Source organism: Microtus ochrogaster, chromosome 1 (assembly GCF_000317375.1).
Source record: "Microtus ochrogaster isolate Prairie Vole_2 chromosome 1, MicOch1.0, whole genome shotgun sequence".
In the NCBI taxonomy this organism is placed as follows: Eukaryota; Metazoa; Chordata; class Mammalia; order Rodentia; family Cricetidae; genus Microtus; species Microtus ochrogaster.
In genome coordinates, this window is record NC_022009.1 from 13,735,715 (window position 1) to 13,746,982 (window position 11,268).

Genomic DNA, 11,268 nt, shown 5'->3' on the forward strand with positions numbered 1-11,268 from the left:
AAAGAAAAGAAATGGAAAAAAGGCTCAAATTAAATTGTCTTTAAAATCCAAAATAATCACTACAGTGGTGAGCAATATTACAGTAGAGAGAACCTGGGCCCCTAAGACCTGCAAGCTCTCAAAAGTTAGCAGAATAGCTTGACTTCAGCGAGAAGAATGAACAAGACAGAGAAGGAAGCTTGGGGAGAGGGAATCGAAGGGAGGTATGATTGAAGGGCAAAAGGTCCAAGCTCACTTCTGGGTTTGAAAACTTGTCAACACCAGCCAATCCCCACCACTCCCCAAGAAACCCAATATAAAACCTGCCTCCTGCTCAGTTCCCTGCTGCTTCCTCTGAGCAGAGCAGCCACAACCACCCGCCACCCAGTGGTATTCCTGAATTTTTAGATGAGTCTCACCAAGACAGATCCTCTAGTAGATAGTCTCAGAAAATGGAGAATGAAAGTGTTTCCTCACAATAGAGTAGAACTAAATAGAACTAAAAGGTGGGATTAGGGTAACAACTCAGCAAAGGAAAACCCTCCCAGACCGGCCGTGACAGTGCACACCTTTAATTCCAACACTGGAGAGGAAGAGGCACGCAGATCTCTGTCAAGTTCAAGACCAGCTTCGTCTACATAGTGAGTTCCGGGACAGCCAGGGCTTTCTAGTTGAGATCATCTAAAAACAAGCACCTTTCCCACACACCTACTAAATGCCTAGTGGGCCTGGCTGCCTGCCAGTGAATCCCAGCTCGCTGGAGGCCAAGAGAAGGAATGTGTGGAGCTGACTGACTGACAAGGGTAGCCAAGTCCTCAAGCTCTCTGCTCAAGTGAGAGACTGCTTCAGTGAATAAGGTGGTGAGTGATTAAGGAAGACATCAACCCCTCTGGCCTCCACGTGCAAATAGACACACACACACACACGCACACACACACACACACACACACACACACACACACATATATACATGCCAAAAAATTTAAATTAATAAAAGAAAGAAAAAGGGAAGCTTAAGAGCCTTTGGTGGTTAAGATGTACCCCTATTTGGGTTTCATTTCAACACCTAGACTTAAACATGTTTTTTCCCACCCACATTCTCTTTCAAGGTTTCGTTTGGGTTTTTGTTTGTCTGTTTGTTTGTTGAATACATTTTCTTTATTGAAATAGAGTCCTGAATACCCAGGCTGACCTGGAAGTCACTAGTAATTTAGGATGCCTGCTTTTTGTTTGTCTTCTTTTCTCACTGTCTAGCACTTGCTGGCCTAGATCTCATTAAGCACAGCAGGCAGGCCTCAGTCTCCTAAATGCTAGGACTAAAGGCATCTATATCCTGCAAGGCTAGCTTTGAACTACTGGATTTCTTGATTCATGTACACGTTCTGTGATTACATGTGTGCACCACCACACTCAACCGTTTCTATTGCTGTCTGTTTATTCTTTGGATCCAAGTATTACCGGGCAGTCCAATGCTTGGAACTGAAGGTTCTCCTGCCTCAACCTCTTAAGTTCTGGACATTTGCGCTAGTGCCCAGCTTCAGTGCTAGGTTGATTTTTTTTTTCATTTTATTTTTGTTTTTACTTTTGCTTCTGACACAGGGTCTCCTGTAGCCCAGACTGGCCTTTAACTAGCAATGTCACCAAGGCTGGTCTTGGATTCCTCATTTTCTATTTCTGTCTCCCAGGGCCGGGATTAGAGGCATGTAGCATCACACCTGGCCAGTGATACCATTTTGCATTTATTAGGGACACAATCACTCCACTTCTCAAAGACTTTCTCACCTCGTTTAGTTGCTAATATTGGTACTTAGCAACAGGGATGGGAGATGTGGTTCAGCAGTCTAGAACACTTGCTGCTCTTGCCAAGGACCTGGATTTGGTTCCCAGGAAGCACCCATGTGGATATTCATAATTGTCCTTTGCTCCATTTCCAAGGGACCTGCAGCCCTCTTCTGTCCTCTGAGGGCACCTGGTATGCACTTGGGTGCACATACATGGCTCGAAGATAAAAATATCATAAACATGAAATTTTAAAATAAAACCTTTAAAATTAAAATGAGCAAGCAAGCAAACCAAATGAATACTGGAATGTCAACGTCACGATACAGCACATTTCCAAAGATCTGAATACGTCATTTCCTCTGATCCTTACAATGATACTAGAATAAACTATTGTCATGATTTTATTATTTTTTTTACCTTATTTTACCTTTAAGTACATGGCTATGCATTTGTGTGTGCAGCTGCTCTCGGAGGCCAGAAGAAGGTATTGGTTACAAGTGCTTGTGAGTGGCCCTAGGAGGGTGTTGGGAATAAAACCCAGGTCCTCTGCAAGAGCAATTTGCCCTCTTAACCCCTAAGCTGTCTCTCCAGCCCCCTATTATTGTTACTGTATGTTTGTGTGTGGGCATCCATGCTATGGCTCATGGGCAGAAGTCAAAGGACAGTTTTGTGGAGTCTGTTCTTCCACCTCATGTAGTTCCCAGGATTATGAACTCAGTTTCTTAGGCCTGGGCTGCAAGAGCCTGACCTGACAAACCATTTCATCAGCCTGATTGTCACTGCCTTACACTGAAACAACAGAACGTGGTAAAGCCAGAATGAGAACTGTCTGCTAGGTATTGATAGGGTCTTAGTGTCCTTTCCACTCTTCTATCAACTGGACAGAGCTCCAGCAGCGCTGTAAGATCAGAGCATTTGCAAAGCATGCCAGGTTAGCTAAAAGCATATCCTTAAAATACATCTGAATTACACATTTTTTTCCCTTTCTCATCTTGCAGTGCTGGCTTCTAACTCAGACCTAGCGGTGCCAAGAAGATGTTCTACCGCTGTGCTAAATCTCCAAGCCCCTGACAGGCTCTGGTTAACTATAAACTTCAGAAGCTTCCACTGAGAGAATAATCAAACTCACATGCACAAATGAGTAAGTGTTTTCTCTATGGAGAAATGACACCCCTGGAAGTTTTTCCTTTTGTTTTGTTAACAGAGCCTGTCTCTGTAGCCTAGGCTGGCCTGGGCTTCCCAGTGGCCCTACTTCAGACTCCTGAGTCCTGAGACTGTAGGGATATACCAGCATGCCCTTATTTCCTGAGCAGTTAAACAAATTAATGTAAATGTGTTGAATGGATAGCAATGTTGGGGCTGGAGAGATAGTTTAGCCATTAGGAGCACTGTCTGCTCTTCCAGAAGAGCTGGCTTCAATTCCCAACTCCCCATCCCTATGGTAGCTCACAACTGTTTGTAATTACAGTCCCAAGAGATCCCTCATACAGTCATACATACAGGCAAAAGTCCAAGGGACATAAAATAAAAATAAGTTACAAAAAAGGGAGAGAAAATGGATAGTAAGATGAACTGATTAAATAATGTTATTGGCTGTTGTTGTTTTAGACTAATAGTCAGAATCCAAAGGCAGTCACCTGTGTCAGAGTTCCATATTCAAAGAGGAACTAAGTCGTTACCAGGCCATTGAGGAAATCAAGAGAGAGAGAGAGATCAAAGTCAGAATGATAATGGATTGTCCAGTACCCTAGTCCTCGAATAATGATTTACCAAGCTGGGCTAGACAGCACAAGCCTTTATTCCAGGTTATTGGGAGTCACTGGGTTAGATTTCTGTGAGGTTGAAGCAAGCCTGGTCTACATAGCAAGTTCCCGGTAGCCAGAGCTGTTCAGTGAGACCTTGTCTCAAAGCCAAACCATCAGAATTATTTCTAAATAAGTTGATGCTGACTGAGCAGTTATTTTCCTATTATTCCCTTCCTGCTGGGTAAGGGAATAGTTCTGGAGCAGCTCATCTGCCTTTTGCTGATTTTGTCCCAACTTTGACTGTGACACCATCCTTCTCCCCGGGACTCATCCAAACTCCTCTTCTGTCTGGGTAATGAAGTATTGCTGAGTGAGTGAACGGAATGCCGTAGTTCCCCTCTTGATGCGCCATAACTTCATTTACTTTTCTATTATTTTAAGAAACTCAGTACTAAGGCTGGGCTTGGTGGCACAGGGCATGAAAACCTCGGAAGGCCGAGGTGTGTTGGTCCTCCTCTGGCTGTAAGGTTCAAGGCCAGCCTTTGCAACTTCCTGGGACCCAGACACAAAAGAAAAGGAAAAGGAGCGCTGGGGCTGTACCTCAGTGAAAAAGAACTAATGAATTAATTAACTCAGCACTTGTAGGACTCTAGGTTCAATCCTCAGTACAGAGGGGTTAGAGAGTGAGGGAAGGGGAGGGGAGGAGAGAAAAGAGAAGAGAAAACCCTGGTTCAAATCTCGCCAAGTTTCTAGATGTGCCAATCCACAAGGCGACGTTTAGTTCGTTAATCAGTCACTTGTATTCAAATTCCAATTTCAGAGCCTTTTGTTTTGTTTTTTGTTTTTGTTTTTTTTTTTCAAGTCAGAGTTCTCTGTAGCTTTGGAGCCTGTCCTGGAACCAGCTCTTGTAGACCAGGCTGGCCTCGAACTCACAGAGATCCGCCTGCCTCTGCCTCCCAAGTGCTGGAATTAAAGGCATGCGCCACCACCACCTGGCCAATTTCAGAACTCTTAATGTCACTTACAAACATGGGGGATAAGCTGTTTTTAAAGCCATGGAAATTCAGAGGATGAAAACTGTGATTGAAGCGCACTTTTGGTTGATGATTTCAATTTATTTCAAGTCCTAAAACAAAGTCGTATGGAAGCCATGCATGGCATTATGTGCTAGCTGTCCTGGGTGTTCAAGAGGTTAGGGCAGGAGAAAAACTTGAGGCCACAGGTTCTAGGTCAACAAGGACCATGTAGTGACGTGAGAGAGGTAGGGAGGAAGAAAAGGAGGGAGGGGAGGAGGGAGGGAGCATAATGAGGACTAAAGTATGTCTCAGTGACAGAGCACATGGCTAGGTCCATCACTAACACCATAAAAACAAACAAGAAATTAGAATGGCAAGCTATTGGCCTAGCATGATGACACTGGCCTATAGTCCTAGCGTAACAGGCTCCCAGACCTTAGTACAACTGACACCATGGTAGTGGGCACCATTCTGACCTTTAATGTAGGCTCCAACACCTGTCAAAATGGGAACAAAGACTTAATCCATCAAAGACGTATTCCATAGTTCCAGGATCCAGGAAAGTCCCTAAATATACTACCCTTGCTTTTTGGCTTCTGTAATTCTGCTTCTTACTAACTGATCTTGCAAGTGAAGTGTGTCAACCAGGATGTGTGTGTGTGTGTGTGTGTGTGTGTGTGTGTGTGTGTGTGTGCGCGCGTGTGTGCACGCGCGCGCGTGCATAAAAACAAAATCTGCATGATTTGCCAGTATTAAGATTTTACATTTCGCTATTTATTTAGAGACAGGGTTTCTCTGTATAACAGCCCTGGCTGGAACCCAGGCTGGTCTTGAACTCACAGTGATCCAGTTGCCTCTGCTTCCCAAGTGCTGGGATTAAAGGTGCACAGCATCACTGCCTGGCTGTGTTCAGCTCTAAGAGTGTCTGTGTGTGTTCGTGGTGTTGCCATGCAACATGAGCACTTGGAAGGTGAAGGTAGAAAGAGTAAGAGTTAAATAGTTATTGATTACATAATGAGGTCCAGCCTGTACTATAAGAGACCCCCATCTCGAAAAAGAGAGAAAAAGTGGGGGAATATCTGGGGAGAGGGGCTGGAGAGGTGGCTCGGTGGTTAAGAGCACTAACTACTGCTCTTACACAGGACCTGGGTTCAGGTTCCAGCACAGAAGTGGCCGCTCATACATGTCAGGAACTCCAGTTCCAGGGAATCCAGTGCCTTCTTCTGGCTTCTGCAGGCACCAAGCATGAATGTGGTAAAACATATACATGCAGCCAAAACACCATACAAATAACATCAAATCTAATGTCCCAGTTCAATTTTCAGAGCCTACATAAAGGACAGAACCGCTGCTCTAAGGTAAGGGTGATAGGAGAGAAATGACTCCACAAAATTGTCATCTGGCCACATATTCACCCTGGATCCTCCAATAATAATCAAACAAAACAAAAAGCCAGGTATGGTACTTGTATTCAGATCCCAGCACTTAGCAGGCTGGGCAGGAGGATCACTGTGAGTTCAAGGCCAGCTTGGGCTACAGAGTAAGACCCTGTCTCAAAAATCCATAAATAACCAAATAAATAAAATAGAAATAGAAAAAGGTAAAAAGGAATTACTATATGATGTGTGGTATTATTTGACTAGATATAAGTATGCAGGATTTCTTTGTATATTTCATGTACTCAAAACAATGAGTATATAAAATTAAATGGTATTTATAAAAATAGTAACTGCACACACACTACTAAATCAATAAAACAATGAGAGAGTATAAACTTCTATGACATATCAAAGATGGAATGATAGAAAACACATAGACAGCATCCAGAGGCTTTGGCTCCTGGGGCAGTTGATAGGGACCCTTCTGAGAGGAGCAGAGGCTGCCATACCTCAGGTTGCCCTGAGGAGCATCAGATATCCGGTACGCAGTGTGGTCGCCCTGCAGGACAGGAAGGTGAAGTCATGACGTTAGCTCAAATATCCTCTTTGGGATGGGAAATCTCTATTCTTGAAGTCTGAAGCAGACCGAGATTTCCCTGATAAACACGCTCTGAGACCAAATGATCAAACCCCAGCTGCAGACAAACTCAAGGAACTATTTAGTAGAAAAATTCCAAGTTGGATATCCTGCTGGTGACTCTCTCCAGAGTTCAGTTAAGGTGGCCTCCCTGTGATTTCCTGACTGCAGTGGCTGTGGCACACAGGGAGACAGACTCCCTCATGTTCCTCTCCTTCCCCCACCTCCATCACCTTCCCTGCCTTGTCTTCTTCAGTGTTTCCTGCCTGAGAGGAGCCAAGTGGCCAAAACGTCCTCTCCAGGGCTGAGCGTGAGCTGGTCATTTCCACGCAGCCCTTTCACCAGCATCTCTGTAGTACCCGCTGTGCTCATGTGTGAACAATCTATGTGAAGAATCTATACATGCAGGGCACATGACCGATAAACACCCGCATTAGTAAAATAAGCATCCAGACACAAAGTATATGTGCACGCCCTGAGTTCAAATTGTATGCAATCACTTAGCATGGTTTTTGGGTTTTGGGGTTTTTTTTTCTTTTTTGTTTTTTGGTTTGTTTGTTTGTTTTTTGGATTTTTCATTTGTTTTTATCTGTAGAGCTACAAACTAATTGCTGTAGCATGTTTGGTCACCAGGAAATAAAACTGAGTCATATGGCCAATCTTGATTATTTTTGCTGATCCTTACCAGCATAAAGCCACTGTGGTTTCCAGAATGAGTTGACAAAATCATCAATGTGTTTTATAAGAACTGGTTTTTCAGACTGAAGAGATGGCCCAGTCGTTAAGATCCAAGGCCTGCTCTTTTTTTTTTTTCTGATACACAGACTTTATTGAGATTTGTCACATACAATAGAGCATCCAAGTAGCAATCAAGAAGGGCAGCATGTCATCTTGTAATAACTGACACTTGTGGCTTTTCAAATTTGGTTTGCAGAAACTTTATCCTCAATTAAATCTAGCCATGCTTTTGAAAATGCTTTAGGTCACTCCAACCTTGGCAATTAACATTTGGCATGGACAATGATTAAATCACAATAGATAAATACCAGACAGACCTCGTAGCCATGAACATAGACAGCATAAGGAAATGGTAGTGAGTCAGGAGTTAACCACAGTTTATGGGAGGATCTTAGCAGAGACAAGAAGCTTTGATTCACAAGATCTCTCCAAGCAGGAGCCATATCTACAGTACACTTTACATCACTAACACACTGAGAATACATACGTGATGAGCTCATTTGTATTAATGCCTACGTCCTTTGGAGTCAACAATACCTTCGTATAAAAATATTCGAGTTGTGCTTGCAGACAGCTGGGTTCGGTTCCCAGCACTAACATCCAGTGAGTCACATGTGCCTGTAGCTTCAGCAGCTCGATGATCTGACTTCCGTGAACATCTTCACTCACATGCTATGCACATAAGTTAAAAAAAAAAAAAGAGCTAGTTCTCTGGGTATGGGGAGTATAGCTCAGTGGTAATAGTATTTCCATAGCATGTGGATGACCCGACTTTCATACCCAGCACAACACAAAGAAAATAAAAAGAGTATGTCTTTTAGAGTGTTAAAGTCAAACTCAATGTGATTCTTAGTGTACCCTTGCCTTCCTGTCATCACAGTGATTGATTATCTAAGTAGCATGGTTCAGTTGGAGAATTCAGGCACAAGAGACCATTATTGTTTGTTTGTTGATTTTCGAGACAGGGTTTCTCTGTAGCTTTGGAGCCTGTCCTGGAACTAGCTCTTGTAGACCAGGCTGGCCTTGAACTCAGAGATCCATCTACCTCTGCTTCCCGAGTGCTGGGATTAAAGGCATGCACCACCACTACCCAGCGAGAGAGACTATTATTATATGGTTCAATTCTATGGGAAGTGTTGAGGGATAGAAAAAAAGAATACTCCTCTGGTGCTCAAGACCATGACTGTGTTTGAGAAATAAAATGACCAAAGATAGAGGGACAGAAGGACAGTGCACATATTCTATTAATTTTTGCATGTCTGTTGGAACCTGCAAAGAGGAATGGACAGACAACTAAATGACCAGGACAGAAGCTGTCATTATCTTTGAGAGAAACTCTAAGTTGTGAAAAAAGCAACAAAAGGGATGTGAGCCAGGAAATGGGAACTTGTACAGAAGTCACTGGGTGCTATGGATGGCGGGGAGCGGGGGTGGGGGTGGAGGTGGGGGGAGCATAAGAATTACTGCAGGGACTTTGTTTTCTCAGATCCACCCCAGCATGGATTAGCAGAAGCCTGTGATAAGAGATTTCTTCCTTCCTGGCAAAGAGGACGTTATCTCAAGGGAGGCTTCACTGTCAACTTCAGGAAGAAATGGGCAAGGCAAGTTTTCCCTCTTGCACCCGGTGCTTCTCAAAATAATACACAGAGCTGATGTGTTTGGGGGCATGTCCTTGACCATTTCCGTAGTGTGTGCTTGTTTTTCAGTGTCCTTTGGGAGTTAAATGTGGACTGTCTACACACACACACACACACACACACACACACACACGTATGCTTCTGTTGCTGAGATTAGAACCCAGGGGCAGGTGCACCATGAATGCTAAGCATACAGTTTGCTACAATACACTTTAAGATTTTGTGTGTGTGTGTGTGTGTGTGTGTGTGTGTGTGTGTGAGCATGGTGTATAAGCACACATGTGTGCTCAAGTATGTGCATCTGAGTGTATAGGAAGGCCAGAGGAGAACACTGGTTGTCCTGCTGTATTGCTCTCCATCTTATTCCTTTGAGCCAGGGTCTCTCACTGAACCGGGATCTAGGCTAGAGACCACAAGACCTAGTAATCCTCCTGTCTCCACACTCTAAGACACTGGGGTTATAGGCAGCCAGACCTGGTGTTTTTTATGTGAGTGTTGGAATCTGAACTCAAGTCCTGATGCAAGCCCTTCACCATCTGAGCTATCTCCCCAGGCTGTTTTATGTTTTAAGGTGAGGGTCTTGGTGAAGTGTGTAAGTGTGGTGGCTCACACTTGTAACCCAGGACTTGGGATCAGGAGTTTAAGGCCATTATCAGCTACATAGTGAGGTTGAGGCTGGAGCCTGGGCTACATGGAGGGCGGGGGGCATCTCTACCACTGGGCAAACACCACTAGCCTCTACAGCTCACAATTTACTTATATAACTTACTTATTTGTCTAAACAACTTATTCAAATTTACTCCCTTTAATTTTTCACTCTCCGTCAAGAACCATTGATGTGAATTTTAAGCATTAGCAATTTTTTTTTTTTTTTGGTTTTTCGAGACAGGGTTTCTCTGTGGCTTTGGAGCCTGTCCTGGAACTCGCTCTGTAGACAGAGACAGATTATCTTGGTTCATAAATTTGGAGGTTCCAGCCCAGGAATGGGGACACATATTGTTCTGGGCCTCTGGTAGGCATGCCTGATGGTCATGGTAGAAGCCCACAGCAGAGCAAAGTGCTTACCTTGTGGCTAGGAAGCAAGAGGAGAAGAGGATGGGGTCAGGGTCCCGCATTCCTCCCTTAAAGTTTTTATTTTATTTTATTTTTTTATTTATTTAGACTTTTTCGGGTTTTTTTTTTTTGTTTTGTTTTGTTTTTTGTTTTTCGAGACAGGGTTTCTCTGTGGCTTTGGAGCCTGTCCTGGAACTAGCTCTTGTAGACCAGGCTGGTCTCGAACTCACAAAGATCCGCCTGCCTCTGCCTCCCGAGTGCTGGGATTAAAGGCGTGCGGCACCACCGCCTTTTCCCCCAAATTCCCACTCCCTCCCGTCCTCCCACTCCCCCTTTCCTCCCCAGACCTTCCCACTCACTCCCTGCAATCATAAAAGAGGGCCATGCACCCCGCCCTGTGTAAAGTCCCGGGCCCTCCCTACTACATCTAGGTTGAGCAACGTTTACATCCATAGGGAATAGGGTCCCAAGAAGCCGGTATATGCAGTAGAGACACATCCCAGTGTCAATATCAGTGACCCCTAAGTCTGTCCCAGCTGTCAACCCCCCTTCAGAGGGGCTTGGTTGTTTCCATGCTCATTCATTCCCAGTCCTGTTGGAGTTGGTGAGCTACCATTAGCTCAGGCAAACTGTCTCAGTGGATGATGCCCTCATGGTAATGAATTCCTTGCTCATACTCTCACTCCCTCTACTCTTCCACTGGATCTTGGGAGCTCAGTCCAGTGCTCCGATGTGGGTCATTGCCTCTGTTCCCATCTGTTGTTGGATGAAGGTTCTCTGGTGATATTTAAGATAATCATCAGTCTGACTACAAGGTAAGGCCTCTTCAGACATCCTCTCCTCTATTGCTTAGGGTCTTAGCTGGGATCATCCCTGTGGGTTCTTGGGCGTTTTTCTAGAGCCGGGATTCTTGCTAACTCCATTATGGCTTCCTCAATCAAGATATCTCTTTCTAAAGTTTTGTTTTTAATTTAACAAATTTACTTCGTGGGGTGGTAAGGGAGGGAGCACAAGTGTGAAGGTCAAGAACAACTTTCCAAGGTTAGTTCTCACTTTCTACCTTGTTTCCTCACGAGCTCTCGTTTCTTCTTCAGGCTATACTCTAGGCTAGCTGGTGGTGAAGCCTCTGGCCAGTTCTTCTCTTTCTGTCTCCCAGCTCACCATAGCAATTCTGGGACTGCTGATACAGCTGGCTTCTTTGATTCCTGGGAATCAAACCCAGTTTGTCAGACCTATGTGGTCACTACATTTACAGGCTGAGTCACCTCTTTAGCACCCAGAATCCCAGTGACCTAAAACCTC